The sequence below is a fragment of the Corvus moneduloides genome, chromosome 3 (genome assembly GCF_009650955.1).
Source record: "Corvus moneduloides isolate bCorMon1 chromosome 3, bCorMon1.pri, whole genome shotgun sequence".
Lineage (NCBI taxonomy): Eukaryota > Metazoa > Chordata > Aves > Passeriformes > Corvidae > Corvus > Corvus moneduloides.
In genome coordinates this window covers 38,998-61,233 of record NC_045478.1, presented here as the reverse complement: position 1 = coordinate 61,233, position 22,236 = coordinate 38,998, and the positions used below count along the sequence as shown (strand labels likewise).

The 22,236-nt window shown below is 53.1% G+C and overlaps 3 long non-coding RNA genes across 17 annotated transcripts in view; 1 reads left to right on the top strand and 2 right to left on the bottom strand.

The window, feature by feature from the left end:
* Window positions 1-307: 307 nt before the first annotated feature.
* The window catches only part of LOC116441311, a 28,479-nt gene continuing 6,550 nt past the window's right edge, over window positions 308-22,236 (top strand). For 6 of the 15 annotated variants that reach the window (XR_004239020.1, XR_004239023.1, XR_004239022.1 and 3 more), the window contains exons 1-8: window positions 5,454-6,009; window positions 7,509-9,308; window positions 12,039-12,677; window positions 18,163-18,268; window positions 20,641-20,765; window positions 21,157-21,351; window positions 21,501-21,728; window positions 21,848-21,951. This is a non-coding gene — a long non-coding RNA (uncharacterized LOC116441311). Of the gene's footprint in view, window positions 654-5,453; window positions 6,010-6,083; window positions 9,309-12,038; window positions 12,678-17,017; window positions 17,340-18,162; window positions 18,269-19,112; window positions 19,321-19,717; window positions 19,807-19,994; window positions 20,061-20,616; window positions 20,766-21,156; window positions 21,352-21,500; window positions 21,729-21,847; window positions 21,952-22,236 lie in introns of those variants that run through there. The other 9 variants (XR_004239011.1, XR_004239016.1, XR_004239013.1 and 6 more) reach the window with 9 other exon arrangements.
* On the bottom strand, window positions 5,089-22,011 carry LOC116441313. The gene is made up of 3 exons (XR_004239027.1): window positions 22,000-22,011; window positions 8,142-8,146; window positions 5,089-5,469 (listed from the first exon to the last, which is right to left on the bottom strand). It is a non-coding gene; the product is annotated as an uncharacterized LOC116441313 (long non-coding RNA).
* LOC116441312 lies at window positions 14,527-14,733 on the bottom strand. Its single transcript, XR_004239025.1, has 2 exons — window positions 14,688-14,733; window positions 14,527-14,583 (listed from the first exon to the last, which is right to left on the bottom strand). It is a non-coding gene; the product is annotated as an uncharacterized LOC116441312 (long non-coding RNA).

Sequence of the window (22,236 nt, the reverse complement as noted above, 5' to 3'; positions counted from 1 at the left end):
CCGGGAATGAGCGCGGGCAGCAGAAGGAAGAAGCTCTGCAGGAGCTGCCGCGCCGCCTCAGACACGGAGGGGCTGCGCTGCCCGAGCGGAAGCGGCAGGAGCAGCGGGAACACCGCGGGCACGGGGAGCACCGGGAGCGGCGGGAGCAGCGGGAACACCGCGGGCACGGGGAGCACCGGGAGCGGCGGGAACAGCGGGAACAGCACGGGCACGGGGAGCACCGGGAGCGGCGGGAGCGGCAGGAACACCGCGGGCACGGGGAGCACCGGGAGTGGCGGGAACACCGCGGGCACGGGGAGCACCGGGAGCGGCGGGAGCAGCGGGAACACCGCGGGCACGGGGAGCACCGGGAGCGGCGGGAGCAGCGCTGCTCCGGGCGCGCAGTGCGCAGGCGCGGGGCCAGAAGCGACCAAGGGCAGGCGGCGGCGCGGCGGTGACGTCACAGGGGCTGTGAGGGGGCCTCGGTCCGGGCAGAGGAGCCGCGGGAACCGGGAGCGCTTTTGGGGTCGGGACTTGGGCCGGGGGGGTCCCGGGGGCCGCGCGGTGTCTTTGGTGGCCTTTAGGAGGGTCAAAGGAAAGAGTCTCCGGTTGTGGGTGAAAAATCTCCGTTGAGGGACACCCCGTGGAAGAGGCTGGCGCTGTGCTCGTGCCGGGTGAGTGTTCCAGGCTGGATCTGGTTGAGGGATGTGGGAGAGACGGCCGCGATCCTGTCCGTGTCCTGGAGCTGGAGGTCCGGCCGCGGAGGTGTGAAAAACACTTACGGAGTTCTATTGGACTCAAGCTCCTGCCTTTCCGTGGCCATTCCTCTGTCATCAGAGGCCCTCCACAGACCCAGCAGTTGGTTACATTCGGCTCCTTCCCTATCCTTTCCCCTAATTACACAAACAGATTATTTTTCTCAATTTTGAGATTTCATTTTTTTAATTGTTGTTTTAGTTTCAACTACATGTCTTGAACTGGGATCGATACAGAGTTAGATTGTTGTGCTGGCTTTGCCTCTTTATTTACTAGTTGTTCTTTTACTAAGCTTGAGACTTTATTCCCAACAATAGATGCGAAACAAACCCACCTTTCCCCTTTTGGACATTTACTTCCCAACCTGCCCCCACTCATTCCTAGGTTTTCTACAGTCCAGTGCTTTTTCCCATTTTGCATCCAGTTTTCTACTTTGGATGGGTTGTAACAGAGACTGTTGACATGGGTACGTGCAATGAAAAAGGAACCTGGGTGTTTTCCATGTACAGCTTTCGGTAACACCCATGGCGTGGCTGTGTCGGTATCCCCAGAGGGCAGAGACAAAAGAGGAGTGACAGATAAAGGAATAACAGAGGTCCCATATGGCCGATACCTCCACCCCCCGTGCCTATGGGGCTGCTGCCCACAGCAGGGGTATGTGATCTTCTTGGTGGCAGCTACAGTGGTCATCGGGCCTTGCCCTCTATTTCCTCGTCACTTCCTTTTTGCTGATTTCCAGGCAAGTTGCTTTTGACACTTCTTAATTTTAGCTTCCCACCGTTCCTCAGGTATCTCCCATTCAACAGGCACTAGTAATTCCCATCCCCAAAGCAGGGTTACTGTTTCAGCTGTTCTTTGCTCTGCCTGGATTGGGGAATAGATTTGGCGTTCGACACTTCGTGCAGTGAGAGTGTCGTTTCCGTGAACTACAATAGCAATATTTTATCAGTCTAGACATTTACATTTAACCCAGCTAGCATGTCCAGTAATGGGATGAATTAGACAGGGTATGTGGTATGGCACTGTTGGAGGTAGCAATTCCTCCTCCTTTTTGAATAAATCACAGGCTAAGGGCAGAATATGAGAACCCTCAGCCCAAAATAGTCCTGATCGTCCTATTTGGAGTGGAAGGATTCCTCCCCAAGGAGGGTATCGGAGGTGTCTCAGGACTTGTCCAGGCAACACTTGAAACCACTGCTACAAGCTTGGCCTTATTTCCCAGTCAGGTGTGATTCTTGGTGTATCTCTTGAATCATTTGGGTTTTCCCAGCGCATTAACCCCCAGTTCCCTCTTAAGAGTTACCTTGGTATCCCCAGGCTTAGATGTTCTAGTCCACTCCTTAGGTTCCTGCACGGGTCCTTTGATTCTGCTGCCGTGGATCCACCCTCGCTCCTTGGCCCGGATCGCTGCCTCAGTTGTCAGTAGCACCTGAAAAGGACCTTTCCCTTGTGCAGCTAAAGATTGCTCCTTCCTTGTTTTTACTAACACCCACTCCCCTGGATGGATGTTACGGATTTTAAAGTCTAAAGGAGTGGTTTGAGGGATTATCCCTTTGAACTGCAAATCTTCAAGGGTCCTTGCAATTGTGTTGACATATTCTTTAACACTCATTCCCCTAATTCATAGGTAGCAGTTTGATGTTGGGTGTTCAAAAAGGGTAACCCAAACTATAGGAAAAGGGTTCATGAAGGATGTCTGGACTTCAGGCAGCTCTCTTGAAAGCTGTTTATTGCATAGGAAAAGTCACAAAAGCATTTCAGGGAGTGGGTATCCAGAGCCAGCCCCACAGCTGTCAGCCACAGCTTGTAGGCATAACTGAAGCCTCTTTCTGTTCAAGAGAGCATTGTACACCTTTCTTTGCTGAGTATCCCAAGACATAACAACCAACAAGCACCAGACACAACACCTTTACATTTGCCTATAGCCTATCTTAGGTACTACCACCACCGTACTGTACGTATCCTATAGAACCCTAGAGTCACCACCATCCAATCACAAGAGCAAGCAAGCTACAATTCAAGCTCACAATGGAACACTCTCAGACCTCTCTTCTTCCTGCCACATCAACATTCCTTCTCTGCCTGCCATAGCTCTCTTCCTGGCAAAAACATGCTTTCTATTTACTTCTGCTCTTCCTGGGACCCACCCACCCGGTGAAAAACATGTCCTTGTTTGCAGTCACATACCTCTGTCTTAAGCACAAAAATCTCCTTCCAGCTCATCTCCAACCTTTGTCCTCTCACCCATTCAGTGATCAATGTTTCAGCAAACATCTTCCACTCTACATCAAAACCTGCTTCCATTTCTGTCCCATCCTCAGGCTCCACACTCAGAGATCTCTCGGCCGAGCCCACATATCTGCAAAACTTTCTTACCAAACTTTCATCTTCAACACCAACCATCATTTTGTAAGGTGACACTCTCAGGTCTGACCTGGTTGTGTCTGAACTCTCAATAAAGCCAGACGTTGGCATTTTACCCATGACATTTGAGTTTCAATTATTAATTCAGTTAAGGTTCTCTTTAAAGTTTGTTTCATCCTCTCTACCCGTCCTGAACTCTGTGGGTGCCATGGGCTATGTAGTTCTCATTTTATTCTTAAGGCTTGAGTTAGTTGCTGTAAAACTTTTGATGTAAAGTGTGTCTATCTTAGTAATCATTCCATACCTGGGAATAATTTGTTCTAAGAGGGTTTTACATTCTACATTGGCTGTGGCTCTGACACTGGGAACAGCTTCCACCCAATGGGTAAGATGCTCTGTTATTACTAACAAGAATTTCCACCTCTGCACGTGGGGGACTTCAGTAAAGTCCACGTGGATACTTTGAAATGGTCGGAGAGCCAACTCACGACCTCCTGAAGTTGTTTTTCTCATCACCTTCTTATTTACTTTTTGGCAAACCATACATCTTTCAGTTATTTGTTTAGCCAACCCATAAATTCCAATGCACCCCTAATTCCTTAGAAAGTGATCACACAAAGCCTTAGTACCCCAATGAGTTTTTGATGCATGTTTTCTAATATTTTTCTGGTGAGTGACTTATGAAGTAACTGCCTTCCGTCAGGAAGTTTCCATTTTCCACATTCGTCTGGCCTTCCCCCCCTTCTTCCTTCATTCTTTTTCCTGTGTTTCACTGAATTTTGGAGTCTCCAATTTTTCGCTCTTCGAGGCCAAAATTAACACAACCCTTTTTATCCCATTCTCTGCAGCATCCTCAGCCCCCCCGATCTGCCAAACTCCCTCCTCCCATCTCTGAGGCCATCTCCCCCGCTGTCCCCCCCCATGTCCCACAGCTCTCTCTTCAGGCAATTCCAATGCCTCTAAAACCTCCAAAACAAGTCTCCCATGCATCAGCCCCTTTCCCTCTGAACCAAGCAATCCCCTTTCTTCCCAGATTTTCCCAAAGGCGTGCACCCCTCCAAAAGCGTACCTTGAATCAGTAGATGTATTTCCCTTCTTCTGTGCTAAATCTTCCAGTGTGCATAGTCCCCCCATCAACTAAAGCCTACCCTGACATTCTTTTTCCTTGGACACATCTGGAAGAACCGTCTCCAGATATTATTTCCTTCTGCAAGGGCTCGTTCCTCGAGATGGAACTTCGGCGTTTTGCTTCTCCTTTCAGAGGAGCAGCAGAAGCGGTCGTTGCCACGGCAACGGTGCAGGCGAGGGAGGGAGGGGGGGTAGGAGGTGGGAATCCTCTCGGAGGCCGATTCCTCCAGGGGGGGTAGGAGGTGAGAATCCTCTCGGAGGCCGATTCCTCCAGGAGCGGGGGAGCAAAGGCGGAGGCTGCTGCCGGCACCGCCAAGGGCACCAGCTCTTGGGGCCGGTACCAGAGGCTGGTGTGGAGCCTCTGCACGGGTCCGCAGCAGCCACGGCGACAGGAGGCCGAGCTGCCGGCGGGCCCAGCGCGGCCCGCGGGGCCGAAGCCGGGTTCAATGGAGCCGCGGCAGAGAACGCAGCGGGGGCAGGGGCTGCTGGAACGGCCGCGGACGTCGGGAGCGGGGCCGGAGCCGGGACTGGGGCTGGGGCGGGGCCGGGGCAGGCCCCAAAAGCGGCGGGCTGGGCTGGTGTGGAGCAGAGAGCCGGGCTAGGGACGGGCACAGGGACACCGAAGGCGGCTTTTCCTGATGCTTCCAGGTCCAGTCTTAAGTGCACCATCCAGTTGAGCTGTGTTGGTTTGTTACTGATCAATGTAGTGCTTGTCCTGCCCGCAGGCTCTGGGCTTTTCACTGCCCTGTGGCCTTGGCTCGTGTGTTGGAAGTGTTTGCTGAGACACAGAGTGTTGATGTTGGGAAGCAGCAGCTCAGTGACTTGGGGCTGCAGCTGCTTTAGGAGTTTCGTCTTTGTGCCTTTTTTTTGTCAATTCGGTGTGCCCCAGTGAGACAAGGGCTGCAGTGGGTGTTCTGCAGAGCTCCAGCACAATATTGCCACGCAGCAAAAGCAGAGAAATAATAACAGCCACAACTGGGCACTGTTCTCACTGGATGCTCAGTAAAAAAGAGACTCCTTGAAATAAAGGGCTCAAAGGAAAGTGTTTCCCTTTGGATGTGTTTCCTTTTGGATGTGTGAAATGCAGGATTGCCGAGTGACAGTCCGCAGAAATTCAGTCATTCTTTGTTTGTGGGAACTGCCCTGGAGAAGGAAGTGAGTGCAAAAGCCCCACAAGCCCTACAAAAGCAGATCCAGACAGGCTGCAGAGCAGGGATATCTGGATGCAGAGTGGGAATTCTTCTGGTGCATTGAAGCAGTTGCCATTAGGATTTTATTTGGTGATGCAGTCTCCTGAATTTCTTCTTGTCGGAGTGCCCTTTGTGGGGAGGGGGCATCACTTGTGGAAGAATTCTCAAGTATCTTGGTTTAGGTAAAATACAGTAACTAAAGTATTTTTTATAATTTTTATGGAAAAAGTAGTGTGTAGACTTCCTTTGGAATAAACTGTACTTCTTTAAATGTTTGCAAATCCCTGTGTTGTGTGTGTGTGTCTGTGAGCACTCCTGTGTTTTACAGAACACGCTGCAGACTGTAAATAAAACTACCAGAAAGGTGTTTAAGTCTTGTGGACTGAATGTACCATTTAATGGGAAAGTGAATAAATTATTAACCAGCAGTTGCTAAGTGGATGCTTCCTGCAAATATCTGAAATCTTTGTGGTGTTTGTGTGCAGGTTTCAGCTGGAGTTGCCCTGGCATTGCCTCCCAGAGGGGCAGGATTGCTCCCCAGGAAGTTCTCCAGCCAGAAGTCCCTCTGGATGCGGATTATTTTTTTTAAAAAGTTTAGTTTGTCTTGGCTTTTTCTTTTTTTTTCTTGCCCTTTCTGGTTTGTCTCTCCATGTTCTTATTTTACAGAGGAACCCCTCCCCAGCCTGGCCAGAGCCGCAGCCTCCTTCATGTGCTGCTGCCTCACTCGCTGCTGCTGTGCTGGCTCAGGAATGTGCTCAAAGCCCGGCTAAGCAGGAATTGTTCCGGGCCTGCTCTGTTTAATTGCTGCCGCCGCGAGCAAAGCTGCCCCGCTCCTTGAGGGGAGCGCTCGCTGCAGCCCGGCAGGAAAAGAGCCCAGGAAAAGCCGTGCTCTTTGCAGGAGAAGCGCTGGGAGCAGAGGGGAGAGCGGGAAAAGGGAGCGAGAGCAGCTGGGCGGGCAGGGCGGCATCAGCGCTGATCCCTCCGCGGGCAGGAGCGCATCACAAATAGTCCCTCGGGCGGATCCCTCCGCGGGTGGGGTCACATCACCGCTGATTCCTCCGCGGGCAGGACCGCATCACAAATAGTCCCTCGCGGATCACTCCGCGGCCAGGACCGCAGCACCCCGCGCGGGTGCCTCCGGCGGATCCCTCTGTTATAAATGGTATTGTGATGTTGGCTTTTCGCATGTTACATCATTGTTATGAATGTGAGGTAAAGAAATTCAGCCAAATTAAATTAATAAAGAAATAGATTTTATTCCGCGGCCGAAAGATCGGTCACACAGAAAGCCACGATGGAGAAAAGCAGCCCGAGCCCGGGGTCGGAGCTGGGTGAACACGCATACATCTGACCTCTATCGCACCAGAGCTCCCAAGTTCACGGGTGCTGCTTCAGCTGGTTCCTTCTTATACAGTTTTCGGGCAGAGTCCGAATTAATTCTATTTTTCTCGCAATTTAGCATATTCATGATGTTTTCTTGTCCCGGAGTTGGGCTGCACAAAGCCTTTCCTGGGTCTGATTAATTGTCCATCCTAGATGATGAATGGGCCATCTCTGAAGATGCTTAAGAGAGTTTTGTGTGCTCCCATTCAGGAAGCAGCGTGTTTTCAGCTGGAAATTTGGGGTGGTTTTGTTTCTTCAGGGTCTGGGGTCTTTCCTGAGAGAATCAGCCCTCCCATAAATCCCCCGGGTTGTTCTACACAGCTGCTTTGGCCATGGCTCAGAGAGAGAGAAGGGAAATGACTTTTTACGGGGTTGAAATTTCTCCAGGCAGGAGTGGGACGTCGTCTTGCCCCTCCCCAGAGCCCTGCAGGTGCATGGGAGTAGCTCAGTGCCGGCGCAGTTCTCTGAGAAATAACAACGCTTGGGACGTTCGAGTGTTGATAACAGCTCTCCTGTCTCCTGGGGCCAAAGGTCTCACGGTCCCGGACTGGTGAGGGAGAAAAGGAGCTTGTGCTGTTCCTGGAAAAGCTTCTGTTATTCCTTGTGCAGCCTTTTAATTCTGTGTTCTGATGGACTGTCCGCTGTCTTTCTAACAGGACTTGTCAGAGATTCAGATTTAGGAATTGAATTTGGGTCCGTTCACTTCAGGATCTTGCCAAGCCTGAAGGCCTGGGGCGATGACTGCTCTCAGCGAGGGCTCTTTATGAATCCTCTGTCAGATTTCCCTCAGTGCTGGGCAGGAAAAGCGAGGGTTTGGATCAGGAATTCTGCAAGCGGGCCCTGTGTGACCGTTGGCTTCTTGTGTGTGTGTGTGCATCAGTGAGCCAAAATCAAGAGCAAAGGCTGGTTTGGTTTTACGAACTTAGAGTAACTTTAAAAAAAAGAAATCAACTTTTTCTTCTTTTTAAATTTAGGTGCTGGATTTGCCTGTCTGGACGTGTGCTGAGCTCTCGCTGCTGTGGACTGTGCAGCCTCAGTTGCTGCAGGTTCCTGTTCTTCTCACCAGCTCAAAGTACACGTGGGGTTTTTTTGCCCTTCTATATAGAGCTGTTGAGTTTGGGTGATTTTCCTGAATTGAGGATATTGAAGGTCGAGAAGGAAGATTTGTCTCTTTTTGTGCTTTTCTGTTGTTTTTAGCACCTGCTCAGCATCTGAACGTGGTTGGAATACTGGAAACATAAAAGAAACATAAAAGGTTTTGGATTCAGTGCTTATTTGTGCAAACCCAGTTTTTTTTTTTTTTTTTTTTTTTTTTTTTTTTTTTTTTTGAAAGGTCTCCACTGTTCCTGGTAGTTTTATGTAGAAAAGGTCATATGAACAGCAGGGAGCAGTGAGCACTTGGAAGGGGGGTGCAGGTAGTTCCTTCAGGGTGGGGGAGTGAATGTGGCCTAGGAACAGCTCTCTGGTCAAGTGAGCAGCAGAGGAACTGAAGGATGCTCTTCCCCAGCAGAGCTGCTGCTTTGTGTTCTGGGCAGCGCTGCCGGTGCTGGGCTTCCTCGGGGAAAACAGCTCCTTTGGGATGTGCTTTGCTGCGAAGGTTTCCCTGAGCTGGGTGTCTGCAAGAGGCGTCGGGATACCAGTGTCAGGAGTTTTCCATGGTTTCCAGGCTGTTGTACACAGCACGTTCCGGGCAATTTGCCAGCGTGAGGCAGAGAAAAATCGGTGCAATTGGACTCTGCAAATGCAGTTCAGGCAGATGTTGATCTTTTAACTTTTCCATTGCAGGTGCGAATTCTTGGGCATTTGTGAGTCTGCCTTGACTTGCAGGGATTGAAGGGTTTAGGTGTGGAGTTGTTTGGCCAGCTTGCTCCAAGGCATGGTGTACTTCTGGAAGTGCCACACACCTCGCAGGACCGAGGAGCTGCTGGCTGGGTGCTGGTTCTGCTCTGCCCTGGGAACTGGGAGCCCCTGGGAGGGCTGGGGGTGACACCTGGAGATGGGCTGGGGAAGCCTGGAATTGTATCTCAGCACTTTTCTATGCAGCTCTATGGACCGGTGTGTGCTGAATGAAGCGGCTCTTCAGCACAATAAATTCAGCAGTTTGGAAAAACCATGGAATATCTCCGAGTTAATGATGGGAGAGGGTTGGGGCTGCTCCCTGATAACGTGCAGGGCTCGGGGGTGCGAAACGAAGATGAGGAGAGGAGTGGGGGCTGCTCCTCGTGGTCGGGGCGCCGCGGGCGCTGCGCAGCCTTCCCCTTTTACTTCCCAATTCCTCATTTTGTGCCTCCTTTTCCCTTGGGGATGCGCCCGGGCCGCATTCCAGCTGCCGCCGTGGGACAGTGCCTGCGGGCGGCGGGGTTTCCCGCGTGATTGACGGGCCCAGCGGCCAATGGGAAGGCGGGGCGGGCCGAGGACTGGCCAATGGGGAGGCGGCTCGGGGCTGCGCGTGTGCAGTTGGAATCAGCGGGAGCGGTTGGGGCGGGCGGGCGTGGACGGGCCCGGGCGGTGAGCGAGGAGCGGGAGAACGGGATGGGGAACGGGATGGGGAACGGGGGAACGGGATGGGGAACGGGATGGGGAACAGGGAACGGGATGGGGAACGGGGAACGGGATGGGGAGCGGGGGGGAACGGGATGGGGAACGGGATGGGGGAGCGGGGGAACGGGATGGGGAACGGGATGGGGAACGGGATGGGGAACGGAGAACGGGATGGGGAACGGGGGGGAACGGGATGGGGAACGGGGGAACGGGATGGGGAACGGGATGGGGAACAGGGAACAGGATGGGGAACGGGGAACGGGATGGGGAGCGGGGGGGAACGGGATGGGGAACGGGGGAACGGGATGGGGGAGCGGGGGAACGGGATGGGGGAGCGGGGGAACGGGATGGGGAACGGGGGAACGGGATGGGGAACGGGGGAACGGGATGGGGAACGGGATGGGGAACGGGATGGGGAACTGGGGAACGGGATGGGGGAGCGGGGGAACGGGATGGGGAACGGGGAACGGGATGGGGGAACGGGGGAACGGGATGGGGAACGGGGGAACGGGATGGGGAACGGGAAACGGGATGGGGGAACGGGATGGGTGAGCGCGGAACGGGATAGGGGAGCGGGGAACGGGATAGGGGAGCAGGGAACAGGATGGGGAACGGGGGAACGGGATGGGGGAGCGGGGGAACGGGATGGGGGAGCGGGGGAACGGGATGGGGAACGGGATGGGGAACGGAGAACGGGATGGGGAACGGGGGGGAACGGGATGGGGAACGGGGGAACGGGATGGGGAACGGGGGGGAACGGGATGGGGGAGCGGGGGAACGGGATGGGGAGCGGGGGAACAGGATGGGGAACGGGGGAACGGGATGGGGAACGGGGGAACGGGATGGGGAACGGGGGAACGAGATGGGGAACGGGATGGGGAACGGGATGGGGAACTGGGGAACGGGATGGGGGAACGGGATGGGGAACGGGGAACAGGATGGGGGAACGGGGAAACGGGATGGGGAACGGGGGAACGGGATGGGGAACGGGAAACGGGATGGGGGAACAGGATAGGGGAATGGGGAAACGGGATGGGGAACGGTATGGGGGAACAGGATGGGGAACGGGGGACAGGATGGGGGAGCGGGATGGGGGAGCGCGGAACGGGATAGGGGAGCGGGGAACGGGATAGGGGAGCAGGGAACGGGATGGGGAACGGGGGAACGGGATGGGGGAGCGGGGGGAACGGGATGGGGGAGCGGGGGAACGGGATGGGGAACGGGATGGGGAACGGAGAACGGGATGGGGAACGGGGGGGAACGGGATGGGGAACGGGGGAACGGGATGGGGAACGGGATGGGGAACAGGGAACAGGATGGGGAACGGGGAACGGGATGGGGAGCGGGGGGGAACGGGATGGGGAACGGGGGAACGGGATGGGGGAGCGGGGGAACGGGATGGGGGAGCGGGGGAACAGGATGGGGAACGGGGGAACGGGATGGGGAACGGGGGAACGGGATGGGGAACGGGGGAACGGGATGGGGAACGGGATGGGGAACGGGATGGGGAACTGGGGAACGGGATGGGGGAGCGGGGGAACGGGATGGGGAACGGGGAACGGGATGGGGGAACGGGGGAACGGGATGGGGAACGGGGGAACGGGATGGGGAACGGGATGGGGAACGGGATGGGGAACGGGATGGGGAACGGAGAACGGGATGGGGAACGGGGGGGAACGGGATGGGGAACGGGGGAACGGGATGGGGAACGGGGGGGAACGGGATGGGGGAGCGGGGGAACGGGATGGGGAGCGGGGGAACAGGATGGGGAACGGGGGAACGGGATGGGGAACGGGGGAACGGGATGGGGAACGGGATGGGGAACGGGATGGGGAACTGGGGAACGGGATGGGGGAACGGGATGGGGAACGGGGAACAGGATGGGGGAACGGGGAAACGGGATGGGGAACGGGGGAACGGGATGGGGAACGGGAAACGGGATGGGGGAACGGGATGGGGGAATGGGGAAACGGGATGGGGAACGGTATGGGGGAACAGGATGGGGAACGGGGGACGGGATGGGGGAGCGGGATGGGGGAGCGCGGAACGGGATAGGGGAGCGGGGAACGGGATAGGGGAGCAGGGAACGGGATGAGGGAGCGGGGGAGCGGGATGGGGGAGCAGGGGAACGGGATGGGGAGCGAGGGGGAACGGGATGGGGGAGCGGGGGAACGGAGGATTGGGATGGGGAACGGGGGAGCGGGACGGGGGACTGGGGAACGGGATGGGGGAGCGGGGGAATGGGATGGGGAACGGGGGAGCGGGGAACAGGATGGGGGAGCGGGGGAACGGGGTGGGATACAGGGAACAGGGTGGGAGAGCGGGGGGAACGGGATGGGGGAGCGGGGGAATGGGATGGGGAACGGGGGAGCGGGGAACGGGATGGGGGAGCGGGGGAACGGGATGGGGAACGGGATGGGGGAGCAGGGGAACGGGATGGGGGAGTGGGGGAACAGGATGGAGAGCGGGGGAACAGGATGGGGAATGGGGGAACGGGATGGGGAGTGGCATCATATTTATTTTTATTTTTGGGTTTAATATTATTTTTATGTCTAATTTTTCCTTTCCCTTCCCTTCCCTTTCCTTTCCCTTTCTCTCTTCCACCTTTCTTTCCCTTTCCCTTTCCCTTCACATTCCCTTTCTCTTTCTCTTTTCCACCTCTTTCTTTCCCTGATTCCTGAATTTTTTTTGCCCCAGAATCCACAGCCCAAGCCACGTGCACACACTGCAGATGTGAAGTGTATTTTTACTGCCAGCAAGCACCTGGGAATAAAAAAACCTCAGCCCCAAAGCTTGATGTCTAAACAGCAACACAGAAGTTCTAAACCAGCTGTCTGGATTTGAAAAGACATATGTCTTTGGAAGTTAACATAGAGTTCAACTTGATGTAGTGATCGACTTAGGTTCAGCTTAAAAAAGGCCCTACTGACATTTTATTGTACCTAATCCCTGCTTTCCCCTGCGTTTTAGTTCTTGCCTCTCGGCCCACTCTGTTTCACGGGGCTGTACATGGTAAAACACTTCCCTGTGTGCTTTCTGGGTTTGAGCTGCCCTGCCCTGGCACGTAGGGTCACGGTTAAGTAGAAGAGTTATAAAACTTAGTGGTTCGTCTCTTTTTCATGGGTTTTTGGGTAGAAAACTTACGGGCCCGGTGTGGGAATAACTCCTAGTCCTCAGCGTCTTGTTGACCGCCTCCCGTTGTCTCGCAGGTCCCCGAGGCGGCTTCGGATCTCCGCGGTCACCGACGCTGCCGATTTTCCCGGCGCGCGCCGTTCGACGTCGAGGAGCGGCATCCAGAAGCTGTGTCGGAGCATCTTCCTGGCTGGAATGTTTTGAGTAAGGGCTGCAGTCAGGGTGTAAGCTGAAGGGTGTGTGACTGTGTCTGTCTGCCTGTGAGAAGAGTGCGTGTGTGGAATGGTTCTAACCTTGTGTGTGGGAGTTTTGCCTTTCAGGCTTTTCAGCTACTTTTTAAACTTAGAGTAAAAACAACCCAGCTGCGCTGGCTGGGGATTTTCTCCCTCCCAGCTGGGTTTTTTTATCTGAGACCCGGCCAGTCTGTGAGGTGACGTTCATCGCCAGGGTTTGGGTGCTGACCATGCCGGGGATTTGTCAGGCGGGATGATTTTGGGGCTCCCGGGAACCGCGTTCCCATGGGGTGCTCTCGAGACAAGAGCGAGGGTGGGTTTGTGTGTCAGCTGAAGGAGGTGTGTGGTGGATGAGTGTTTTCTTCTCCGTGTGCTGCTGTTGTTTTGGGTTTCCTGAAACAATAAAATGTAATTAATTTTCCAGAAATAGAACAATTGTTACATTGTACTGATAGGGGGTTGGCTTGTGTTGCTCTGTGTTCGTATTTGCTGCTGCACTTGCACATATTGCTCTGTATGTCAGTTGGACTTTGACCAGTGTGCATATGGATTGTATTTGTGCTTGTGCTTGTGTGTTGTTATTTCCGCTTGCTTTGCTGAAGTGTAAATAAAAAGCCCTCGTTCAATAAAGTTGAATAAACCCTAATAAAGATACCCCCCCTCCCCCCCTTTTGGTTGCTCTCTTCCTTTGATGTGGTTTAGTAATTTTTTCGCCGTATTTCTTGCTTTGCTTTACTTTTCAGTCTATTCCTCACTTGACTTTTTCTAACTCTTTATCTTTTTCTTGCTGTTTGACTGTTTCTGGATGTCTCTGTCACTCTATTTCTCAGTTTCTCTTTTTCTCTTCAACACTAATTCTCTTTTAAACTCGATTTCTTTTTCTCTCAAACCCTATTCTTCTGTTTCTCTATTCCTTTTTCTCTCTATTTTTCTTTCTCTTTCTTTATGACTCTGACTTTCTTTCTCTCTGACTTTTCTCTCTCTGACTTTGACTTTCTCTGACTTTGACTTTCTCTCTCTCTCTCTCTCTGACTTTGACTTTCAAACTACCTTTCTCACCTTCCCTCCTTTGTTCATTTTTACCTTTCTACCTTAGTTTGTTTCTGTAGCAGCTTGGAAAAAAACAGAGACCGCTCTTTCTTCAGGCACGATCTGCCCCAGTCTTTGTGTTTCTATTTTGGGAAAGTTTTAAGAGAGTTTTGGGAATGGGCACAGGGAAAGACAAAACAGATCCATGCCCACAGACTGGTCAGGGCAGACTTTTCTGCTCCTTCTAGCCCACTGACTCAGACATGAAACCCCCCAGCTTTCTGGGAGGTGAAGGAAGAACAGTCACACCTGGTGCTTCTACCTGTAGCCATTTGCCTGCTCTGCATCTTTCCCAAGAGAGCAGAAGGCCCTTAGAAAAGTGAAGATCAATGGAACAAGTTGCTCTTCTACACAGGGCTCTCGTTAAGGCTGGAATGGCTGCTGCCAGCCTCTGCACTTTCTGCCTTTCCAACTTCCTACCTTTGTTCATTTCTACCTTTTTAACTTTCTACCTTTGTTTGGTTCTGACTCTCTACCTTTCTATCTTTCTACCTTTGTTGCTTTCTACCTTTCTAAATTTCTAACTTGACATGTTTGTTTGTTTCTACCATTTGAACTTTCTATCTTTCCATCTTTCTTCATTTCTAACTTTCTACATTTCTACCCTTGTTCATTTCTGCGTTTCTACCTTTCTGCATTTGTTCATTTCTACCCTTCTGACCTGCCTTTCTACCTTTTTTGTTTCTACTTTTAAGACTTTGTACCACCTTTCTAAGTTTTCTCTCCTTTTACCTTTGTTCATTCTTACCTTTGTTTGTTTCTAACTTTCTACATCTCTGACTTTCTCTCTTCGTTTCTACCTTTCTGACTTTCTACATTTCCAACTTTCTACTGCTAGTTTCTACCTTTCTACATTCCTACCATTTTTGTTGCTACCTTTCTAACTTTCTACCTTTGTTTGTTTCTAACTTTCTAGATTTGTCCCTTTCTCCTTTGTTTGTTTGTAACTTTGAAACTTTAAACCTTTGTTTTTCTCCCCATTTTTACCTTTCTAGCTTTGTTTGTTTCTAACACTCTACATTTCTAACTTTGTGCCTTTCTAAATTTGTTTTTTACTTTCTAACTTTTACCTTTCTAACTTTGTTTCTAACCTTCTTGTTAGAGTGAAGGCTCCTCTGGCCTCAGGTCCAGAGGGAAGCCAAAGCATTAGGTTTGAATTAAAACCTTTGGACAAGCTGACATCCATGAAGCCACACCAAAGTGAAATAGAAATACAGATTTTTAACTTTTAGTAGAAATAGATGCTAAGTGCCTTAAACCTGAAAAAGCTGTAGCAGAGATCTTAAACACAGCTCTTGCTGCAGCAGTGTTACCTTTTCACAGAATTCTTTACTTTAGACAAAATATAGATAGAATTACACTGTTAATATTTTTTAGATGGAGTGTTCACATAAACAATAAGAGCTGATAGAAACTGTATATGCAAATCTGTGTAATACAGATGTAACACTTGTGTGAGGCTTACGACTGTTAGAATTAGACCGGGATGGGTTAAGAAAAAGAAAACTAGAATGGTGTGTTAATCTTACTGGTCAATTAACAAATAGAATCCACACTTCTGTAAGAAAAAATACAGTGTATGGAGCATATAGAAGAAGCTGGTTTTGCCTGCTGCTGCTGCTTGGCTTTATCATGTAACCCCATTCGAACTCTGCCTTCAAGACAGCTGTGAGACTGTGAAATAAAGAACTCAGCAGAACAGCAGCCTCCTCTGCTCTTTCACCCTGGTCCGAGAAGGAAGGGTCCCCTGTCAAAGGCTCAACACTTGCCTTTCTGAGTTTGTTTCTGAATTTCTACCTTTCTAATTTTGTTTCTAATTTTTTTTTTTGTTTCTAACTTTGTTTGTTTTTAACTTTCGACCTTTGGAAATTTGTTTGTTTCTTGTATTTTACCTCTTTGTTTGTTTCTAAATTTCTGCTGTTGTAACTTTGTTTCTAACTTTCTACTTTTTACATTTCATTCGTTTTTAACTTTTTACCATTCCTCCCAGCGAGGGATGTGTGCAGAATACTAAAACCTGTTAAGTTCTTCACTTTTACATCTATAGGCAAGTGCTACTGATTTAGATGTAAATTCATTTTGAAATGAGCCAGCCCTCTCTCTCTGCTCTGTCGCATACAGGAATATAAGAAGCTGGGAATAGAGATCAGCAAGTTTTGAGAATAACGAGCCGGCGTTTTTCTGTAGGAAGGAAAGAAGCAAGTGCCTGGCCCCAGGAGCCGAGACGCTCGGGCTGCAGGAGCTGCAGAGCGCCCAGAGCCGGCTTTTCCCTCTGCTCTGTCCCTGCCCCCGGGCTGAGCTGGGCGGCGCTGCTGCCGCCTGGTGGCGAGAGCGCGGCACTGCCGCCCCCGACACGGCGCCCCGGCGCTGCTGCCGCCCGGCGCCGGCTGAGCCGAGAGGGCGGGCGGCGGCCTCGGTGGCTGCCGAGCGTGGCAAGGGCAAGGAGCGGGAGCGAGCGGGGCTGGGTCTGTCAGCGGAGGGGAGGGGCGAAGGGCGGTTCGGAGCGCCGAGGGACACGGCCGTGCGTGAGCGGGGCCACAGCTATGGAAAGGAGTGGGCGCCGTGCGGGGCGGTGACCGCGAGGAATGACAGCGCGGGGGGCGGGGCCGGTTTTGCCGGGCAGCAGAGGCGCGGTCGCAGCGCGACCCGGGCGGGGGGCACCGGGCGGGCACGGTCGGAATCGAGCCGCCCGCGTGTCGCTCTCAAGGAGGCGGCTCGGAAAGGAAGGCGCAGTTCCGCGCTCTCGAGACGGCGTTAAGTGACGTTTTTATTAGAACCTGCCAGGACCTTGCAGAGGGTGGTTTACACTTCCGCCACACTCAAGATGGCGGACGCACTAGGCCCCCTTTGAGAGGTGTCCCTGCCGATGCCTGCCGCCGGTCGCGGAGCAGTCGCCCGCCTCCGGCGCCGCTGACCCCACCAGCCGTGTCCTCGCACCGGGAAGCACCGCGGAAAATCGCGCGGAAAGCGCGGGGCCGGCGTCGGAGTCCGGGCCGGATTCAGGCAGCCGAATAGACGCCCTTGTGAGGGGCGGCGGGGGCCCTTAAGTGTACCACACTAAAGATGGCGGCTCGACCGGAAGTGGCTTCTGCCAGCACCCAAGATGGCGGCGAAGGGCGAAAGTCGCGTCACCGCCACACTAAAGATGGCGGCCGTGTACGCTGTTTTCTGACCTTCTCAATATGGCGGCAGGGAAGGCCCCCCCCCCCCCAAGGTGCGTCTATTCGGCTGCCTGAACGCAACGCCGACGCCGACGCCAGCCCAGCGCTTGCACGCAGATTTCTGAGGCGTTTCCCGCTATGCGGACACCGACTGTGGGGTCAGCGGCGCCTGGGGCAGGCGGGAGCATTCAGGCAGTCGAATAGACGGAGCGGGGTCCTTCCGGCCGCCATCTTGAGAAGGTCGAATAGCCACTGACGCAATCGCCACATTGGTGCGGTCCCGGTGACTTCCGCCCTTCTTCGCCGAGAGCGGCAATGGCGGAGAGCCCGGGGAGCAGCGCTGCCGGGCCGGGGGCACCGGCGCGGGTGCTCCGGGCTCGGAGGTGAGCGGGGAACGGGGACAGCCCCGAGCGGACGGTGGGGGCCGCGGGGGATCGGTATTCCGGCCCAGGGATGGGTGTCCCGGCACAGGGATGGGTGTCCAGGCACAGGGATGGGTTCCTGGACTATCTAATAATATTATATAACGATCGTACAAGGAGATCTATATAAAAAATCCTCCATTGTCATCGTTCTCCCAGCCCCTCTGTGTTTTCAGGATCTTGGGGGAAGAGTTTGGGTCTGGACAAGGCTCTCGGGCACAGGGTGGGATTCTTGGGGTGCAGGGCCAGGATTTGGACTCGATGCTCCCTGTGGGTCCCTTCCAGCCCAGGAAATGCTGCGATCCTGTGCCTCTGAGGGTGAAATAAAGGGGATCGGTGGGGTTTTGTGCCCGCTGTGTTCACGGCCCCGCCGGCTCAGGGCGGGTTCAAGGCGCAGCTGCCCCGAGCCAGCGGGACCGGCCGGGGCTGCTCGCTCCCGGTGCTGCCGCCTTGTGGGGAGAGCCCGGCACTGCAGCCCGCACAGGCGCTGGACCACGGGATCGGCGTGGAACAGCAGCGCAGGGGGAGTGCTGAGGCAGCGCAGGGAATGCTGCGGTCCCAGGGAATGCTGCGGTCCCAGGGAAGGCTGAGGCGTCCCCTGCTCGGGGCACTCGGCAGCAAATCCCTGATGTTGAGCAGCAAAAGGAAAGTTCTGGGTTAGTGGGAGGAGGTTTCTGGAATGGAGCTGGGACAGGTGCTGATCCACGCATGGAATCACGGGCTGGTTTGGCTTGGAAGGGACCACCAAGATCCTTTACACTCTGTTTGTTGTCTGGTTCCACAGCAAAGAACATCCAGAACTGCCACCTCACCCTCACGGACAGCAGGAATGTCTTCCACAGCTCTTGTTTTGGAATGGGAATGGCTGTTGGGAGCTCTGGCAGGACCAGGTAAGAAGAGAAATGGGATCATTCTGGCTGCTGCTGGAGGTGGTTTTCTGCTTTCAGGCTGTTCTTCTCATTGATCCTTTCACAGCAGTGTTCTAGGGCACATTTGAGGGTAATTCCAGGAATTTCAAACCAGATAAAAACTGGTGGGGCAAAAAATGTGAACCTGATCCATTTCTGGTAATTCCAAGCTTCTCCCACAACACCGTTCCAGGGGAAAGCTGATGAAAGGGTAAAGATGCAGAGGAACAAGTGCTGTAAACCCCCCAGGCTCTCTGACAGAGCAAACCTTGCAGTACTCCCAGCAGATCTCTTGGAGAAAGTGTGGGATCGCAAGGTTTTCCAGGGAAAGCAAAACAGGGGCGGAGATGAGGGAATAGGCTTCCAGTTCTTCCTTTAGCTGAAAGCCTGGGGGAATTGAGAGGGGCCACAAGAACTGTTTGTGTAGGAAAATGGGAGTTTGGGGGCTGAATCTGAGTTTCCCTCTGGGGCATTTTTGAGGGAAAAGCTGAGGTGCTGTTTAAGGGAGAGAATGCACATTTTTGGGGTGGAAAAGGTTTAATCAATATTGTAGAGGAAGTAAAATGTTGGGGGTAAAAGTGGATGCAATCTGGAGGGGACAGAATGAATATTTTGGAGGCAAAATGGGGAACTCAGTAGTGGACAGATGGGGAACATTTTGGAGGCAACACTTGACAAACTCTCTGGGGTGGAGAACGAAGACATTGAGGGAAAAATGAGGTGATGAGCAGTGGGCACGTAGGGAAGGTCGTGGGGGTAAATCTTGAGAAAAACCCCGTGGTATTCAAGAAATCCTTGGAAGCAGGACTGAGGAATTCAGTGGTGGAAAGATAGGGGAATTTTGCGGGGGTAAAACTTCCAAAGATCTAAGAGTTGAGAGTGAGTGTTTTTAGGTAAAAAGGATGTCTTGTTGAAGTTGGGCGTCTGGATTGTGGCATTTATGGATCACAGGGTGTTTTTCCTGAAAGTAGAAGATAAAGAAGACTCCCAAAGCCTCGGTAGCTGTGTTAAGAAATCCCTCCCAGGGAAGAAAGGTGCCTAAACCTCCTAGAAGTAGGGACTAATTAGCATGGGAAGGGAAAAACCCACCCCCAGTGGGAGAGAGCCCGCCGGGTAAGGGAAGAGAAGGATGCCCTTAAGAAGGAGCAGGGAAGGTGAATTCCTCGGTTTGCTGAAATGTATCAAAAAGTTTGGAATCTGGGTCTGTGTGGAGGCCGGGATTTTCTCGGCCATATGCAGAGCCCAGCACTAGGAATAGAGTAATTCCAGGCTTTCCAACGCCAAAAATGCAGTACCAGAGAGTTCTGTTATCCCGAGGACTTGGGGGATATTTGGCAAAAATTTCCGGGGGCCCAGGCTGGACCGAGCTTCTAACGCTCCCCGGATTCACGGGATCGGGGATTCCAGCGTGCCCTGCACGGGTTTTTTCAGGGAAGTCCCAAATCCGTGTGAGCACGAAGCAGAATCCCCTGGGAGCTGTGAAGGCAACGGGATATTTCTTGGGAATTTTGAAGGATTGGGTGAGTCCTCAGTGTTAGGTTGGAATGAACGCAAATTGTCCGGGAGTTGCTGGTTTAGGGATGGCCGGGTCTGGGTTTGGATTTGTGGGCACCGAGTGTTCCTTGTGTCAGTTTTAGGTCTGGATTGGTGGGAATTTGTCAGAGAAAAGAGAAGGCAATTGAAATGTGGAGCTCCATTCTTGGAGAAATGATCAGGATGGGAGAGGAAAGGCTGTGGAGCTGCTGGGAGCTCCTGTAGAACGAAAGGATCTGAGGTCTGGAGGCAAAAGCTGTGGAACAAAGCCTGAATAGGGTGCGGGGTGGGCAGGGAGGGGGAGGAGGGCACCGTGGGGGGGTGAAAGAGGGAAAGAATCCCTGCTCCGGGAATCCAGCAGGGACCAGGAGAGGATCATTTTCCATCCACTGCTCTCAGTGTAATCCTACTGAGGACGGTCAAAGGGAAGTGATTCATTTGTTCTTAGGTTTGGAATGAAAGGTGCTCTTGCAGAGGGGAATATTCACCTGTTAAAATTCTGTTGGATACAGGAAAAGAGGGAGGAAGCAAGCAGCTGGGGAATGAACGGGTGGATTTTTTGGTGGATACAGGGAAAGACACGGGAAGGGGCTCTTAAGTAAAATACACCTCACGGGCAGCACCAGGAGAAGCCTCAACTGCCCTTTTTTTCCAAGCTCTGACATTCCAGAGGAGTAAGCAGTGGTCAGCCCATCACTTTCTGTATTCCTTGGATGCCCAGTGCTTTGTTGGGAAGAGATAATATTTGGAAATGAACAAATCCGGGGATGTAATTTCCTGATAGTAAAGCCCCAGAGACCCTGGTTTTGATATCCTTCCAGCACCCAAACGCAACAGAGGGAATCCTGGCGGAGCTGGAAATCGCTGTCGCTCCGTCGGTGGAATTCCTGGGAAATGGAAAGCAGCAGAAGCAGCAAGAACAGAGTTGGAAGCAGGCTCCAGCCGGGTAAGGCAGACACCAAATCCTTTGGAACTGGGCAGGGGTGGGAAGAATGAATTCTTACATTCGTAGCCCATGGATTCCTGAGCAGGATCCCGGCAGGGAAGACTGCAGGGATCAGACTGGGGACTGATCCCAGCTGGGGGCAGCGAGCCTTGGAATTGGCTGAAGGGAAGAAAGAGGGATCCTTTGAGCACAAGGATCAGCTGTCAAATGCGGAGATGGCATCAGACAATTCCTCGGGAGGGTTTAGCTCCTGGGCCAAATCGATCTCCTGCCTTGTGAGGGAGCTCAGAGATCTGGGAAGAGCCCAAGCAACGCAGGGAATGCAGTGGCAGATAAAACTGCCGGGGAACGGTGGGGAAAAGCATCGAACAGGGGGCCTCGTTTTGTACAGGAACGGTACAAAAAATTGTCCGAAAGAATAGGAATGGAATGGGATTTTACGTATTCCTCGGAGGCCACAATCCAGTGGGAAGGCTGAGAGAAGGAAGCAAAGCCTAAAAAGGCAAATGAGCCAGATCTGCCCAAAGCCTCCAATGGCCACATTCCCTGGCATTGCTGAGGACTTCAGCCGAGCTCCAGGCAAAAGGTGAGCCCCTATGGAATCCTTTCTGGGAGACCATATCCAGCTGGGACCCTTCCTGGAGAAGGCCATGGGATATGGGTTATCCCAGGTCCAGAGAATATGTCATTTCCTTGGAAAAACACTTGGATCACTGCATCACTTTCTTGTTTCAGGCTCACCAGTCAGCCGGGCTATCCAAGTCCATCCTCCCCAGCGGGGAGAGCGGGAGCACGTCCGGCCATGGAGAATTTCTGGGAGAGCCCGGGAGAAGAAAGAAGGCTCCAGCTTCACAGATCTGTGTCATAACCCATCCTGTCGGCCGCTCCTGTTTGATCCCGGTGCATTTGTCCTCTTGGATTCAACCTGAGCAGCGCTAATTGCTGGCAATGAAGCAGCCTTTGGTACTTCTTTTCCGCAAAACCTCTCCATCCTGCCCTTCAATCCTGTTGCAAACACGGGGAAAACCCAAAACTCCGTTTTTTCCCCTCTCCCCTTCACTTTGCCTCCTCTTTTCTTGCAGGCTTTGGGCTATCCAGGCTTGCATGTGGATTAGGCAGAGCACCCTGTAGGCTCAGCTCCAGGTGGGATTGCAGCGGTGTTGGAAGCACCAGGGATTCTCCCAAGGTTTGTTGTGAGGAGCTGCATCTTGGGAGGGGCTGGGATTTTGTGCACTTCTGGGGGTTTTTTTTCCTGTTTGCCTTTTGGGCCGCCTCAGAGAAAAGGCTGAAAACCGAAGGAGCTGGGGGGGGGGTTCCCAAATTCCTTTCCAGCCCTTCAGAGGAGCCACAAAGCCACGTGCAGCTGAGGAGAGGGATGTGAGGAGAACGGCAATAATGGAGCCTTGGGACTCTGCACTTCATTCTTTTCACGTGTTTGGAGGTGCAGGAAATGCCAAACCCCACAGGAATT